Source organism: Sitophilus oryzae, unplaced genomic scaffold (genome assembly GCF_002938485.1).
Source record: "Sitophilus oryzae breed Bouriz unplaced genomic scaffold, Soryzae_2.0 scaffold_813_pilon_pilon, whole genome shotgun sequence".
NCBI lineage: Eukaryota > Metazoa > Arthropoda > Insecta > Coleoptera > Curculionidae > Sitophilus > Sitophilus oryzae.
In genome coordinates this window covers 3,962,484-3,981,471 of record NW_022147432.1, presented here as the reverse complement: position 1 = coordinate 3,981,471, position 18,988 = coordinate 3,962,484, and the positions used below count along the sequence as shown (strand labels likewise).

The 18,988-nt window shown below is 30.1% G+C and overlaps 1 long non-coding RNA gene across 1 annotated transcript in view; it reads left to right on the top strand.

Moving 5' to 3' along the window:
- The window catches only part of LOC115889273, a 57,901-nt gene extending 39,303 nt beyond the window's left edge, over positions 1-18,598 (top strand). Inside the window, exons 2-3 of the long non-coding RNA XR_004051409.1 lie at positions 4,859-4,913; positions 18,518-18,598. This is a non-coding gene — a long non-coding RNA (uncharacterized LOC115889273). The remainder of the gene's footprint in view (positions 1-4,858; positions 4,914-18,517) is intronic.
- Positions 18,599-18,988: the final 390 nt, after the last annotated feature.

The window sequence follows — 18,988 nt, the reverse complement described above, 5'->3', positions numbered from 1 at the left end:
ATTTTAAGCGAAAATTAAGTATAACATTTTAGGAAAAAGAAACATTGTAATATTTAAAAGAATAAGAAGAAATTAGTCTTATTTTGAAAGGAAAATATAGAAAAAACTCTTTCTATAGAAAAAGTCTTTATACTAACCAGAATCCGGTGACATATACGCGGTCTCACCGGAAACATTACTTATTACTTCGCATAACATGAAGAATATCTACTTTTAATAATGAACACACATTTATTATTTGAGATTAAAACTCGAATTAAATTATAAATATTAGTTACCTATGTTGTTATAGCTTTTATAGGCCTGTTTAACGACTTAATAAGTTACCTAGCGAAAAAATCTGTGCGCGTACCTAATTAATTACTACTGTCAGCTAGTTCAGCTACTGTCTAGGTAGAATATACCTAGAGTACCTACACCTACCTATGATGTAGGTAGATTAAAGCTTATTTTGACATTACCTCTCACTTCGGTGTCACAAGCTGAATTTTTTATGGATGGAAGTACAGTACATGATATGGGGACCCTTATTCCGAAAGTAGTACAAAATTAGACCGGGTAAAAGGGCACTATCATCAAAAATCGATATATTAATACCACCGTATAGAGAAAACAAATACTTATTTTTTGATCCAGTGCACAATAAAGTCTTCGTAGGGAGTAATTTTTTTATAATTATTTACAAAAAAAACATTTCCATTAGCGCTTATGACCAAAAAAAACTTTAAACGTGAATAATCATTTCAGTCATGCGAAAATTTGGTTTAAAAATAGATTTTTTTTAATATAACTTTCATTTAACGAAAAACGAAGGCCTAAATGAAAAAAAGAAACAATTTAAAAGTTTCGCTTATGTCTTGACAAGGTATCAAAGCAAACCCCATATTTTTTGCTTTTAAACTAATAAAGATATATCAATAAACAATTAGCGATGTAATGGTTTTTGCGCGCGCTGGCCGACTGCCGCCGCTGCGCCGAGATTTCCTATACCCTTGCATATATGACGTCATGGTGTGGCAAATGTAGCATTTTAATTCGATTTGGGCTCCCTTATATAGGATAACAGAAACATTTTCAATGTTAAAAAATAAAAAATAAATAATGATTTTTATTGTATAAAGAGTAATATTACAAATATACTATATTACACAATATTTGGTAGGAGTTTGGCGTTAGCCACTCTTCCACTCCACCATAAAATAAAAGTAAATGATTCTAGGCTTAGAATTCGAATTATAAAAAAAATGCAAAAGAATAATTACAATAAAGATTTTTTTTTAAACAGCTGATCATTGAAACGATTTTAAATTAATTTAATTAGTAGACAATAATGTATTATTTTTAATTAGCAAACAAACGATTTTTTATTTTAAATTTAAATCTTGAAAATGGTGAATCTAGTATATCTAGTATTGGGTTTAACAATAAAGGTGTCTTATAGGAAAAACTACATTTAAATTTTAAACTGTGAACAGCCGCGGGACTGTAAAAGTATTTAATCTAATATCTCTACTATAGATTTCTGATCTTTTTATAAGTAAATTGTATAAATATGGAGGAACTTTGTATGTATAGACTTTATATAATAGCATAATATAAAGGTATTGAAAACGTAAAAAGAGTCTAGGCTCATTCAATTTAATTAGGTGAGGAGTTACGTGCTCTCTATATTGTAGATCACAAACAAATCTCACCGATGCATTTTGTACTCTGTATTTTTGCTTGGTTGTAGTTGGTCAAAAAACTGTAATAAATCTGACTACAATAGTCCAAATGTGGATATATCAGCGCCATTATTAGGTGAGGTTTTGTCGCTTCATCCAACAAAAACTTTAGATTATACATGCTTTTCAATTTAAACATAGCTTGTTTGTATACTTTATTACAGTGATGTTCGAAAGTTAGGCCGCTGTCTAGGTAAACACCCAGGTTCTTGGCAACATCGACCCATTGGATCAGAGTACCACCAATAGATAAATAAAAATTGGAAACAATAAAGTTTCTACTCCTCGCATTACCTACACAAAGTGCATGAGTTTTATTAGAATTTATTATTAGTCCATGGTTACTACACCATGTTTCATAAGCAGCCAAATCGCGGTTCAAAATAGTAACGGAGTCCCCAGCATCTTCAATGGCAGTTTCCAGATATATCTGTACATCGTCAGCGTACATATGCATTTGACACTTATGAATCGCTGATGGCAAATCAAATGTGTATAATAAAAATAAGAGTGGGCCCAAGATGCTACCCTGGGGCACTCCATTCAGTGTCACGCTAAAGTTGGATAATTCTAAGCTATTCAGCTTTACTCGTTGTGTCCTATCATTTAGATAATCTTCAAACCAAGACAATGCAGCAGTATCACATCCGATGAATCGAAGCTTAGCTAAAAGCAATTGAAAGCTAACCGAATCGAATGCCTTACTCTGATCCAAGAGAACTAAGTGTGTCGTTTAAAAATCGACAAAAAATTATTTTTTGGTAATAAATTTGTGTGTCTCGAAACTTTCTATCCTTATAAACTTTCTATACCTAATTCTATACCTAGTTTCTATACCTAATTTTTATGACAATTTTTAGTAAATGACGCCTAGAGATTGACTTTGTCAAAATTATCAACAATTGCCATTACTCAACCATCTTTGACGACATTTTTTTTCGATCATACGGTAGGTACCCTTAGAATGAAAATAGACGATCTAAGTAAGATACATTTGATATCGTATATCTAGTATTTTAATATTTTTTTCTGAAATTTTTATTTATTAGAAGGAAGTTTTTTTTCAGGATGAGTCTTAAATAAGTGCAAATATTTTCAGGGCTGGTAGATCTCGATAAAAGAAACATATTTTCTCTTTACCGTTTTTGAAATAAATCCAAAATATAACCGAGTTATTTTAATTTCAAAAAAAAGATTTTTTGCTAAAATTTTGAGAACCACCGGATCTTTTCTGGATTTTCTTTGTTGTAAATTTAACCTACTACCTATGTTGCCATCTCAACAACGAATTATGTTTTTTAACTAAAAACTAAAAAAAAATCAAAGAATTCCAAATTTTAATTTTTTTGCAAATAAAAAATCATAATCCTGTTTCTGGAATCGAAATATACTACACCTAAAAATATTTGCACTGATTTAAGACTCACCCTGTTTAACTAAACGTTCTGCACCTAACGTTAACTAAACTTCACCCTGTTTATTTATTTATTTGATCATACCATGTCAATTGACTGCCTAATTATGTACCTAAAGAAAATAAGCCTGTGATATCTCCCGTTCTGAATACACACTTATATAGACGTCTGGCAAGGGTAATCTACATCTTTTAATCTCTCTGATACCATACAATTACTCATTTTTTTTCACCGAGTTTTAACACAAAGAGAAAAAAGGAATTACATACGGACACCCTGTTCAGGCTAAACAAGTTTTCGCAATCAAACTTATATTGTTACCTCTATACATTTCCTTTTTTAGAAAATTAAAAGAGAACATGATGGCGATTTCGTATTTTAGGGTGAAAGGGTTTGAAGGGGTTGCTAGTTAGAAAAAAATCGCTTTGCCAAAACACGAACGAGAGCTTATTGTTATTAGATCGGCATAACGTAATTTTAAATATATGCATATACAGGGTCCCGCAATAGTGCGTCGGGCATCTGTAGCTCCTAGAATAAAAAGCTTGGGAATTTTGTTTAAGTGCAAACCTAAAGTATGTACTAGGATATATTTTAGAAAAATATTTTAACTTCTATGGGGTGGCTCAAAAAGTGTGAGTGGATCGGGAGGTTTTTTTTTAAATAGATATTATTGCATTTTTGACTTTCTTTCAGAAATATTAATAAAGATATTTTTTCAGATCAGTTTCACAGATATTAATAAACAAATAAAAAAATATATTTTTCAGCCTTACTCCCTTAAAAAAATATTAAAAATACAAGAACTGTCTTGTAATTAAAACCTATATTAGGTATTTACTTTAAATTGTATGTTCTTAACTTTGCTATAAGTATGGTAATCGTAACTCATACAGGATGTTCAAAATTCTACGCCAAACTTTCTAAAATATAGGTAAAATATTTTTTCTTCGTTTTTTTAATTGAACACCCTGTATATAATTTTTCAATAGATGGAGAATTACAAAATGAAATCTTTTTGTATTTAGAGTATTTCAAAATTCTTAACGGTTTCGCAAATATTTGCGGTTTTATATTTCCTATGGCATTTTCCACAATAAATTTTTATAAAAGGCAATGCATTTTCTCTGGTATTTTACCGTTGAAAGAGCCATATGAAATAATACTGCGTGTATCTGAGAAACCGAAGTTTTGAAATACTTTAAATACAAAAAGTCTTTAATTTTTAACTCTCCATCTAATAAAAAAATAATATACAGGGTGTTCCATTTAAAAGAAAAGAATTTAGAATTTAAGAAAATATTTTTTAATTCAGAAAGTTGGTTAGGTTAGGTAGGTAAAATACATACTAACTATAGTGAATGCCCTAGCATAGTTTTGATGTCAGGACAGTTCTTGTATTTGTAATAATTTTTTTAAGAATGGTTGAAAAATGTGTAATTTTTATTTATTAATTTTTTTTATCTCTAAAATTATCGAAATACTCATATATTAGGATTATGTAAAGTGATCTGAAAGGAAACCAAAAATACAATAATATACAGGGTGTTCCATTTAAAAAAAAATCCCGATCCACTCACACTTTTTTGTGCCACCCTATTGAAGTTTTATAGAGATAATATAGAAAGTATTTTCCTGAAATATATACTCGTATATACCTTAGGTTTGCACTTAAATAACATTCTCAAATTTTTGAGAATTTTATTTATTGCTTTTCAGATTTATCATCTTACGTTTCGTTTTTTGACCACCATCCCCAACTTTAATCCCAATGGTAATGATCAAATTTGAATTACCCTGTATACAGAGTGGCGCACCTCATTCGCCTCGGATGATTATACGAAAACGGAAAGATATAGAAACAAAATATTTTATGGGTATATGTGGGAAGGCAATGTGCATAATTTAAAATTATTTTGAAATGTACAGGGTGTGTCCACTACTTAGTTATATTTTTTCTTATGGAACACCCGGTATTTTATTTCATTTTTGGATTTTTGGACGTAAAATAAGACATTAATTATAAGGGTTTAATATACTTAAAAGCTTTGGTTTTTGAGATGTTTAAAAATATTTAAATATACATGCTATAACAAAAAAGTTTGTCAACACTTGTACATTACTTTTCAGAATTAATTCTTATTCTGACTTTCAAGCCACAGAAATAAACTTTACTAAAAATTTTGATTGCTTCCTTAAATGCATACAGAGGTATCAAAAATTGCTGGTCTATTTTAAATATTAATTTTACATAAAAACTTCGTTATTTCAAATACAACAGTATGTATTTTTTTAAATAAGTCGAAGCTGATTTAAATGCTCTTTCAAACTATATTAGGGTTTCCTGTACCTATCTGGCTCAGATTTGAATAAAAAGCGATTTTTCAATAAAAGTGAAATCAAGAAGGCTGGTTGGTGTCTTTACATATCTCAAAAACCAAAGCTTTTAAACACATTAAACCCTTATAATAAATGTCTCATTTTACGTCCAATAATCCAAAAATGAAATAAAATACCGGGTGTTCCATATTCTAAGAATCTTAGTTCTGACACACCCTGTACATTTCAAAATAATTTTAAATTATGCACATTGCCTTCCCTCATATACACATAAAACATTTTGTTTCTACATCTTTCCGTTTTCGTATAATCAACCGAGGCGAATGAGGTGCGCCACCCTGTATAGAGCCTTTGCAAAGAAGTTTCGAAAACTTCGCCATTAAACTGAAAGATAAATAAACTACATAAATGTTTCTTTCATTATGTTAGATGCTTAGACGTGTATATTTATTTTCTGGAGTTTAATTAAAGGCAAAACAAATGCCAGAAAAAAGTGTTTCCTATTTAAAACCCTCCAGAAATTTAGTTTTTTAGAAAAGAATGTAATTTAAACGTCCAATTGATCACCCCGAAGCCGCAAAATAGGGCCCAGATCAAAAACAGTTAGAAACAAATGAGGAAGCGTTTTTTAGGAAACATTTTTCCATGACATGGCCTCCGACGTTCTTTAAACCGCAAAGAAAAAAAATAAATTAACGAGCCCATAACTTAGACGAGAATAGCTATATACATGTACAGTTTCAGACAAAATAAAACGTAATAGCTGAAACAAATAGTCTAAAATCCGACTGCAGGATTATTACGCTCATCGTATTTTTAATCAAAACCTACTTTTTACGTACATTTACGAATAGGAGAATCAAAAAGTTGCCGTAACTATGTTTAATTAATAATAATAATAACTAATTTTGGATTTGTAATTTAAAGTATTTCAAAATTTTAACGGTTTCGCAAATATTGAGGGTAAAAGGGTAGCTTAAGGATGATTTTTACCCTCTAAATGAAATTTTGAGGGTAATAAGCTTTTTTTTGTTTTTTTTTTAATGTAATATTTTTTAGTTTATTTTACAGGTACTAATTTTTGTTTCTTTATGTTTTGTTTTGTTTTCTGTTTGTTTTTGATTAAACAATTTTTTACTTTATAGTTTATCCACTTTATTTTAGTGATTAGTCTGGCAAAAAAATATATTTAAATTTGAAAGCTTTAAGTTAAACCCGGTGCGCTTTAATAAACGATGAAAATAATCACCGATACGACATTATTATTATCAGGTTTATTTTGAACTTATTAATTAACATTATTTCTTCTTTAACCCGTTTACCAAACACCGGTATCGTAGTCAAAACCGGTATCGAGATAAACACCGGTGTTCAGACCACCACCGGTGTCGAAATAAACACCGGTATCGGTGCCAACACCGGTGTCGGTGATGTCGACACCGGAACACCGGATCCGGATAGCCTATATTTGGCCACCGGTGTCAGCCCAAACCGGTGTTATAACGGTGTTACGGTGTTTGGAACAGGCCTAGGTAGCACTACAACATATATTAAATAATAAATAATTTAAATGTGATATATAAAATTGCGTTTATCTGATGAAGCAGATCGAAATTGACAAAATATAAAGATACAAATTTTAATCGGCATTAAGCGGCCTACACCATTTTACTAACAAGGGAACAAAGTCAATGGTGCACATGATTCTTTTAGAAAAATATTCTGACAAAACTGTTTTAGTAGGTACTAAAATATATAACATTTATAGTAACTTTTACCGTCAAAACTTCATTCGAATATAAAAGGACTTAGAAGAAAATTATAATAAATCGAAAAAAAAAATGAAGGCTTTAACCTCCCGTAGCTACGAAGCAAAGCAGAATCGGACCTATGTTGATATAAGAAATTAATCTTAATTTTACGTGAGAAATCTTCCCACGAGAGATATGGCACATGTTTTTTAAAACACCATGTATAAATAGTATACTGCCATCCTTTTCAAATGATTCACTCCACCTATTAAATCAGATCAAATGAGTATATGTTAAGATGAGATCATATGGGTATGGTGATCATTTAACTTTCTAATTTATCGTAAACTGGATAACTTTGTCCGGTACTGTACACAGGCCAGAATAAATTCCCCAAGTCAGCTTCAGCCCCGCATACAATTTACCAAATTAAAAACTCGATAAATCTTCGTCTTGCGGCTCTTCTCTTCTCTCCTTCTCGCCCTTTCAACCCTTAGGACCAGAACGGCCTTCTGCGTCCACCCCCACCCCCAAAATAAGACCCAAAATGGCGCCTGGACCGGAGTTTATGAAAGTTGGCCGCTCCTCCCACTTTTTGGAGTTTCGGAGCCAACGCCGCTGCCATTTTACCTTTTTCTGGAAAAGTTTCCGTGCAGGAAGTCCACCCATCGCCGCCCCCTTTTAAATTTATATGAATTAACACGTAAATAAATTAAATTAACAATTGTAATAGAAGAGAAGCAACTTTCGTTGTTTCCGAAAAGTTGGACGAGGAAAATTGTTGTGAAAAAGGATGTGGTGGGGTATAGAGGGAAGAGGTGAGTTTTAACCGCCCCCTGCATTATTCACAATTTATTTAAACCGTACCGGAGCTGGCCGTACCTAAATGAATTTTTAAGTTGACCAGGTGAAAAACAGAGAAAGCCAGTTATGCTTTAATTTTTCGTCTCGCTCTTTTAGGGTCAGGGGTGGATCTGCGAGGGGTCATAGCCTTAGTCATTAATAAAATAAATGAATAAAATAGAAGGCTTTGATATGTGGTACCATCGAAGAATCAACAAGATTTGTTGGAACACTCACACAATCAACGAAGTAATAAGTTCTTGAACAACTTAGTCATTTAGACCAGGCACTCCAGTACACCATCAGACTGTAACTTATTTAACGTATTTAACGCATTTCGTCAGATACAAAATATACACATCTTTATTTTTTCAGATAAAAAAAATCGATTTGGAATGTTATAAATATGACATAAATCAGAATTGATTGACGTAGGCAAAGTTTACAGAATAAAATATACGTAGGTATTCCATTAGTTTTAGTCATTTCTTGTTTCATGGGAAATGTCTGCAACTTTTGATTTTTAAATGGTACCTTAGGTTCTTTTTAACTTTATTTGATGGAAAATTACATTCTGAATATCTTTTTTATCGTCAAATATACAGGGTGTCTCAGAAATAAGTGCAAGTATTTTAACTGGTAGTATAGTTCAACCCCAAAAACAGGCCTACGAGGTTTTTTCGCGAAAAAAAAACAACGGGAAAAGGATAATGCCATTACCATATATTATAGCACTCGGCATTGCAGACGGAGTTACAACAGGTCAACATATCATGGAGGTTAGATAGGCACGGAGAAATAAATGTTGGAACAAAGAAATAAAATAAAATCGAATTTGGAGTTTCCCAAAAAAAAAATATTCTAGATTCGCCCCTGGCAGGCTATGGTAGTGAGCGAGAGTTAGGAGTGGGGGTACATGGTTTAATTTCGCAAGGGGCGAGGCGTTTTAGTTTGTTCAAATTAATATTCTTGTTTTCGCTGCTTTATACTCTGTACACTCTAATTGCCTCTCACAAGTTGATTTATAAAAATGAAATTGTCTGTATTGTGGTAGTCGACGATGCTCAGACAAAGTTATTTCACTTTTTCTACAGACATTTTTATATTCCTACACCCTTAATTATTTTATAGAAGGATATTAAATTAATAACTATAACTATAAACATAACATCTACCTACATAACATCTATCTACTTTACTCCATTTTAAAAACATAACTTTATTTCCCTGCGGTTAAACTCTACAACTTATCAAATTAAAAACCCTCCACAACCAGTATATTAAACCCCAGTAGATGCTCCCTAGGGATCTCATTTAGTCGCCTAAAATATTCTCTTTAATTTTTCCCCTCGTATGTTACCTCAAACCTTTACACCAACCTTAAGTCCTCCCACCTCTGTCTATACAGGGTGTCTCAGAGAAATATACATCGATATAGCAAAAAGTACATGGAGGCCATTATACAGAGTCCTACAACAGTGTGTCGGGCATCTGTAGGTTCTATAGAAAAGAACGTAGAAATTGTGTATGTAATTTTCCTGTATGTAATTTTGAACCCCCTGTATGATTTCTATATTATGAAAATATAGAAAAATATACAGGGTGTTTCAAATAACATGTGCCATCTCTCGTGGGGAGATTCCTCACGTAAAAATAAGATTTATTTTGCATATCAACATAGGTCCGATTCTGCTTTGTTTTGTAGCTACAGGGTGTTAAAGACTTAATCTTTCGATTTATTATAATTTTCTTCCAAGCACTTTTAGTGATTCGAACAAAATTTTGAGAGTAAAAGTTACTATAAGTGTTACATATTTTAATGCTAAAAAAGAGTCGATAAATTCATCAGGGACGTGCATATGGGTTATCACTGAAATATTTTTCAAAAAAAAGCATGTGCGCCACTGACTTTTTTCTTTTGATATCAAAATTGTGTAGGCCGTTTTATGCCAATTAAAAGTTTTCTCTTGATATTTTGTCGAATTTGACCGCCTTGATAAAATAAAATTAATTTTATTAATCACAATTAATAAAATTAAAATAAAAATAAAATTAGTAAATTATATAGTTTACCTAATTTATTATTAAATATTATTACTATTAGTTATTGTTACTATTAGTTCAACATACAGCAATGTCAAATAAAAAAAATAGTTTTAAGACAATTACAAAAAACCTAATTTTAAAAACTTTTAACATCCTGTAACTCTAAAACTATGCATTTCCATAGCCATGTTTATAGGAACTTTTTTCATATTCTGTGATGAGGAATCAATGAGTACTTATTTAAAACTTTCGCAAGTTAATAATATTATTTTTTTTAAAGGTTGCTATTAGATTTGGATCAAGGAAAATTAATAAAATTGCATGCGTTTAACTCATCAAGGAGGCCGAAATCGACAAAATATCAAGAAACAACTTTTCATCGGCATTAAACTGCTTACACTATTTCGCTAACAAGTGAAAAAAAGTCCGTGGCGTACATGCTTTTTTTTAAATATTCCAGTGATAACCCATATGCACGTCCCTGGTGAATATATGTCGACACTTTTTTAGCTTTAAAATATGTCGCATTTATAGTAACTTTTACCCTCAAAATTTCATTAGAAACGCTAAAAGTACTTGGAAGAAAATTATAATAAATCGAAAAAATATTAATACTATAACGCCCTGTATCTACGAAACAAAGCAGAATCGGACCCATGTTGATATAAAAAATAAATCTTATTTTTACGAGAGGAATCTCCCCACGAAAGATGGCACATGTTTTTTGAAACACCCTGTAGATATGTTTCCTATACAGGGTGGTCCGAAACACTTAAAATTTTTCAAATACTTTGATACTACAAATGCGCTTTTTTAATTGTGCACCTACCAAAAAAAAATAATATACAGGGTATTCCATTTAAAAGAAAAAAGGAAAAATACTATTTAATTCAGAAAGTTTGGCATGTAATTTTGAACACCCTGCATAAATACCTAGTACAGTTTTGATTTCAAGACATTTTTTGTAATAATAATAAATTGTTTAATAAAGGCTGAAAATATATTTTTCTTATACAGAAACTTCGGCAGCATATTCTGCACATAAAAATAAGTAAAAAAAATCGTATAAACGTTATGTCCTAAAATGCTTCGTCTCAGAGATACAAGGTATAGAAGTTTAATATTTATTTCGATTTTTTCTTAATAATTTCTGAACTAAATTCGATCTTTGGATGAAAATTAGTTTTTTGTGGGTCTTTAACATGAAAAATTTGATTACGATATCAATATGACTCCTACTTGTAGGGGACGCCACCTACATCTTTTTTAACTGTTTTGAAGGGTAATAACTTTTTGTCCGTCCCTGTATTACACTACTGAGATACATTTCCGTTATTTTCTAAGTAAAAAATGTCTCTTGGTAAAAATCGCTACGAGCAATCGTTTTCAAGATATTAGGAATAGAAATAATCAATACATGTCATTATCGACAAAAAATAACCATTGTTGTCTAAATAGTTATATTTGACTGAAATAATAAATTGAGGAACTTTTTAATTTTTTAAGCTAATTAAAATTTTATGATTTTTTCTAGAAAAAAATACGATAAAGCAGCTTCTGTTGAATCTTTGGCACAAAAACATTTCAAATTTATTATTTCAGACTGGTAACTATCCAGTCATCGTGCAAAAGTTTGGTCAATAATGGCATGTATTGACTATTTTCATTCAAAATATCTTGAAACGGTTGCTCGTAACGATTTTTACCAAGAGACTCTTTTACGCAAAAAATTAGGGAAATGTATATTTATATACTAAGTAGTTTTATACAGGTAGGGAGGAAAAGTTATTATTCTCCAAACCAGTTAAGGAACCTGTAGGTGGCGCCCTCTAAAAGTAAGAGTCATATTGACATCGAAATCAAATTTATCATGTCAAAAACATTCAGATACCAATTTTCATCCAAATATCGGCGTTAGTTCAGAAATTATTTGGAAAAAATCGAAATAAAAATTAAACTTCTACACCCTGTATCTCCGAAACGAAGCATTTTAAGACATAAGTTTATACAAACTTTTTTACTTACTTTTATGTACAGAATATGCTGCCGAAGTTTCCGGAATACTGTTCGCAATACCTTGTATATTTATTATTATGTCTATATTATGCATCTATATCTATCTTTTTTAACTAATTTATTTTAATTTTCGTATTTTCAGAATATAATTTATTTCTCACCTTTATGAAATCCTGTCAGATATATAATATAGTTTTCTTGTGACTATTAACGGCTTCTTGCAAATATTAATGGTAAATTGAGTGAAATTTGAAGAGATGGTCGAAAGTGGAAGCCGAAACGTCTACTCATATTAAAACTGCATCCATATTTATGAGATGTTTAGAGTCTATATGCCGATACCCTAATTTAATATAAACAAAAGATATAATCCACGTCCGCGAGCTACATTTGCATATAAGCTTAGAAGTGAAGTAGTTAAAAATTTTAATATTAACTGTGATGAAATGGTTGTTTTATGTACCTATTTTTTGGAGCTGATAAAAAATATTTATATTATATACTCAGATGCAAAAAAAACAGCGGAAAATGTTTTCGTCAAGTTTAAAGTGATATATTTTTCTTACTTTTAGCCCTATTTTCATTAATTTTTAGCATTCTGTATATAAATCTATCAACTTTAATGTCTTTAATTCATAAACTCAGTTTTCCATAAATTGGCTTATTATACAGAGTTAATTGAAGCAGTGGCGGACTAGGGGGGGGGGGGCGGAAGGGGCGGTCCGCCCCGGGCCCCGTGTTTCAGGGGGCCTCCGAATCTTAATAAGTAATTTTTTATTCAACTGGCAAACAAGGCCAATAGTGTAGTATATAAGGCCAATATGTTCAGTAGTTATAAAGCAGTTTGTAGGTGGAGTATGCAAACCATACGTATACGCCAACTATAAACAGTAAGAATGGCAGCAGATATTTACTTAATCATCAATTATCAGGCCCCAGTAATTGTCAATGGCATTTTCTATTTAGGAATTAAACCAAGGGGTAATTTTCGTTGTTTAAAATATCGAATAATTATTATTTTTTTTATATTTTGAGACTGAATTTATTTATTTTAGCTTTTAAGTTATTTTTCAATGATTTCATTATTTATTTTTACTGAATAAACATTTTAAATTACAACCAATAATAGCATAACTTGTATTCTAGCTTCATTACTGATGATGAGCAGTGAAGTCTTTAGTATAACGGAAGAAACGGGCCTGAGACAACGAAGGGGCCCCTCGGATCTTGGACGACTTACAAAATCGCGATATTTTGTCGCGGTATTTCCCTGGAAGCATTTTTAAGAAAAAAATATTTAAAATTTTTGGACGAAAAAGCTAACCGTCAAAAAAATTTGTACAGCCTAAAAGTCAAATTTAGTGATTATCACAGCCCCTGTGCCATAAAGAAAAGACATGTGGCTATCTATTACAAAAATTAAATTATTCAAATGTCATATAATAATGGCGGTAGCTGTCATAGAATTGAGCAATTAAAAAATTATCAGAAATAATTTTTCTTTCAAATGGAAACCCATCTTTTTGGTTCACTAGTGAAAAGGTTTTCCAATTCGTTACGTTTTAACTAGACATATTCCTATACCTAAAATAAATCGTTTTTAAGTTATTTAAGATTTAGTTTGAAAACGTATATTTTTTTGATTTTATCTAGTTTCCTTTGACATTAAGTGTCAAACAGTCAGAAAATTTATTTCCATCTGTCAGAAAATGAATTATTTCAATTTCCTATATTATAACTACTGCTGCCTTAAAAGTTTAAGAAGTGTATTTATATAAATATATCGCCGTATTTTCGTTCTTTAGTGATATCTAATACCGTATGATCGAATAAAAACGGCGTCAGCGATGGCTATGAAATGAAGATCGCTGTCATTTTATATGTAAATTTATAAAGGAAATGCCATCGATTGTCATTTCCAAGCCAACTGGACGCCGTTTTTATTCGATCATACGGTAGTTGATATTTTAATAATATACCGTACGATCAAAAAAAGAAAACAGCGCAAAGTTAGCTTGGAAATGATAATCGATAATATACTGTCATAGGCTACTGGTTAAAATCAAGAAAAATATACGCTTTAAAGCTAAATCTTAAATAACTTAAAAACGATTTATTTTAGGTACAAGAACATGTATAATCAAAAAGTAACAAATTTTTAAAACGAAAGTAACGAAAGCCTTTTCACGAGTGAAATAAAAAAAGGGGATTTCCATTTGATAAAAATGATTTATGATAATTTTTTAATCGCTCAATTCCATGGCAGCTGCGGCCATTATTATACAGGGTGTCCCAGAAATAAGTGCAAGTATTTTAAGGGGTGGTAGATCTCGACAAAAGAAACATATTTTCTCTTTATCGTTTTTCAAATAAGTCCAAAATAACGGAGTTATTTTACTTTGAAAATTTCCAAAAAAAAATGATTTTTTGCTAAAATTTTGAGAACCACTGGATCTTTTCTGGATTTTTTTTCTTGTAAATTTAATCTAATATCTATGTTGCCATATTATCAAGAAATTAGGTTTTTTAACTAAAAACTAAAAAAAATTCCAAAAAATTTCGAATTTTAAAAAAAAAATTTCGCGAAAAAAACCTCGTGGGCGTGTTTCTGGGGTTGAACTATACTACCAGTTAAAATACTTGCACTGATTTCTGGGACACTCTCTATGACATTCGGACAATTTAATTTTTGACATACATAGATAGCCACACGTCTTCTCTTTATGGTACAGTGGCTGTAGCAATCACTAAATTTGACGTTTAGGCTATAAACATATTTCTGACAGGCAGTTTTTTTCCTCCAAAAATTATAAATTTTTTTTTTTCTCAAAAACGGTTAACGTTAGGTATAGAGTGTTTAATGTCAAAATTCATAAAATTTTACAGAGAATTTAAGTATGTAATAAAAAATGGGGTCACCCATTTAAAATAAGAAAGTTGCTGTCAACTTCCGGTACTTCCGAAATCGCCGCCATATTGAAAATATTTTTAATCGATAGATCTCATTGTGAAACAATGATATGCACAAAATATCATATCTAGATATTGTAGTTCTCTAGAAACTTCTAACGCAGGCTCAGCCTGGGATACCCTGTATAAATACTTGAATTTTGTCAGCCATTATACATACGGCATTTAATTTTTACAAAATATGCATTAGAAGTATATCATTATCTGAACAGACCGGGGGCCACATTTAGCTTCGCCGCCCCCCCCTCCCCCCTTTTTAATATCACGAAGTGGCTTTGGAAAACACAAACAAACGTAACAAACGTGTACAAACAAACCAAAAACTTGTAAAAAATACACTAATACTTTGTATTAACTCCCCCGACTGCTATAACTGCTTGTATACATCGGTTGATACTATTAAAAAGGCTGCAAATATACTGTGTTATGTTTTCCCACTCTCCTTCAAGGACCAAGTCAATATTCATAATTTGGGCCATCTTCCTCAATATCAATGTCTTTTGCACAATCTACGACACTAAGAACCATATTCTTACATAACAATAATCACCAAAGCCACCTCGTTATTATGAAGAATAATATCAAAAAATATCAATAATAATCGAACTCTCCAAAAAAATCCTTTATGGGTATTTCGCCACTGCACTGCAAGAAAATCTACAAAATAAAATAGTTATTTTTTGTAAACACTTCTGGGGGCGTTAAACCTAAACGGACGCTGCTTGTCAGAAGTTATGTTTACAGTAATACAAATTTGCCTAACAAAGAAAAAAATGCTAAATAAACGTTTCGGAAAGTTATCTCTTTCCGTCGTCGGAAAAAAAAAGAAATTGCAAAATGTTTCGCGTAAGTTGATTTTGCTCTTAAAAATTAAGCAGGTCAACACATATGACATGAGCCAAAAAACAAAATATTCAAGAGACATGGTCTGACAGAAAAATAATATTTTAAGAAAATTTGCTCATGAAATTATTGCACAGAGTGTTTAAAAAAAAGTAAAAATAACCCTTCGATTAACCTTGTATAATAAGTCAAATACTATAATTTTTAATAAACTGAGTTTACAAGGTAAAATTGATATATTTATATACAGTTTGATAAAAAAATCAAGAAATAGGGCTAAAGAATATAGCATTTTAAACTTAACCAAAAATTTTGCATCTGAGTGTGGAAATGTGCACATGCCATTTTAACCCTATTATAAAATATAGATTTTAAGTAAAATACATAAATAAAATAAATATTTTTAGTACCTTACTTTAAAGGAGACTCCAAAGATAATTCTTTTACTCCCTATTTTAATCTTATATCTTGTTTTTTTTTAATTTTTGCTTCTCTTATTTATATCTTATCTTCCTATCCTAATTTTCTGATCTTAATTAACAATATATTGTACATGTTAAATGTTAATATATATTATATACTGAAACATAACATTCACAAATAGAAAATTCATATTTGATACCTATTCTATATTATTCCTATTTTATTTTTTTTATATTTATACAGGGCTATTCACCATATACGACACGGAGTATTGTAGCTAAACGATTAGATTTTTGCCAATTGCAAGTCTTGGGTTCGTTAAAGAACTATTAGAGCTTGATACAATGTAAAAATATTTTTACAAAATACAGAGTGTCCCAAATAAATAAAAGATATGAAAGTTGTATTTTTTTAAATGGATCACCCTGTATATTACTACATTTTCCGTTTCTACGATTAAAATAAACGTAAATTTGATTACGGTTTACCGCCTTTTTAATCTTACCGTTTTCGAAATATTTATTTAGGTTTTTGTCAAAATACAGTAGTAATTTTAATGCTTCATTTCTCTATGCGTATTTAAGTCTTTAAAATCAAATATTGTACTGAAGTTTTTCTATTTACTAAATTTTGTGTTGCAATAATAAAAATTATCCTACCTTATACAGAGTTTCTAAAAAATTATTTTAAATAATTACTGGCTTTAAACGGCAATAACTTGTTTAATTTAAATGAAACACTCTGTATATTCTATGAGAATTAGATGCACAATTTAATTGGCTATCTAACTGTATTATACAATTTTTCACCTATATCTTCAAATTTTCGTAGAAAATGCATTTTCTTATAATTTAGATCTCATTTATCAATATACCTATAGAATATTGACAGTTTAGATTATTTTTAAAGATGTATCAAATTTTTAAAGAGTACAGATACTAATATTGCCTTTATAGTTCGTTTATTTCATTAAAAAATAAAAAAAAACTGTTTAAATATTTGTTAAAGAGGATCAGTTAATAAGATTCCAGTATTCAAACTACATTAATTGACTGTTTGCGTTGATTAATAATAATTGCTCCAAAGACTAAAAAACTGAATTTTGTATTATACAGTGTGGTAAAAAGTATTACCTTAAAAATTTTATTTCATTTTTTGCCGAATGCTTATTTATAACAGAGACGTTTATTTTTATTACTTATTATTATATTAATTTCTGATTCAAATCCTTATTTATTTAAAATAATCTATTAACTAACACAACTAAGTATGTAATTAATTAATATTTGGGCGAAAATAATGGTGGTATATGTAATTAATGGTATACTCTTTTATAAGGATTTAAATAATTTTCTTTTTATATAAAAATGGGCTAGTAATATTATTGTTTTTAGCACCTGTACATTTTGTACATTTGTTGCTTCAAAAATAATCTAAAATGTCAATATTCCATGGATATTTTGATAAATGAGGTCTAAATTATAAGAGAATGCATTTTCTACGAAAACTTGAAGGGACAGATAAAAAATGGCATAATACAATTTTATAGACAATTAAATTGTGCATGTGATTCTCCTAAAATATATAGGATGTTCCATTTAAATTAAAGAAGTTATTGCCGTTTAAAGGTAGGAATTATTTAAAATAAATTTTTAGACACTCTGTATCAGGTAGTATTATTTTTATTATTGCAACACAATAACTGATTAATAAATAAACTTCAGTAAATATTTAGTATTAAAAACTTTCATATCCTTGTAGAAATGAAGCCTTAAAATTTTTACTGCAATTTCACAAAATTGAAAATATTTCAAAAACCGCAAGCTTTAAGTGTGACAAACCTTAATCAAATTTATCTTTATTTTAATCGTAGAAACTAAAAATGTAATAATATACAGGGTTTTCCATTTAAAAAATACAACTTTGATATTTTTTATTTATTTGGGACACTCCGTATCTTGTAAAAATATTTTTAAATTGTAGTTAATAGTCCTTTAACGAACCCAAAACTTACAATTTGTAAAAATCTAATCGTTTAGCTACAATACTCCGTGTCGTATGTGGTGAACAACCCTGTATACCGTAATTATTGAAAATAAGCATTGTTTAATGTGATATTCCAAATAATTTTTTTTCTTATTTTCAGGTAAATATGGACAATTAGACGTGCTTCCACAGATAACATAATCTGCTTCTTAAGCAATGAGATGCAAAATAGAAGAAAAAATCCAATAAAATATCAGTTTCCAATATTCTTTTGTTAATAATAAAGTAGGTATAAAATACAAAACACAAGTATTTTTATTAATTAACGTCCCTTAATTATTACACAATTATGAAAAAAAGCACATCTGAAAACTGAAGATAAAGTGCTTTAAGCCTCAAGAATATTTTTGAAGTCAAAATATAAATGCTATAGAAATCTACCCTAAGAATTTTATATAAGGGTTGGTGGACAGAAACCTGTAACCCTCTTTCAGCGAAGCTTTAAAAACCATGAATCTATTTAGCTTTTACTATTAGAAGGCAGATGGCACGTAAGTGCGCCAAATCAATAAAATGTGTTTCTTTATAGTGTTGTTATATTTATATGTGTATTTATATAAAGAAATTATGT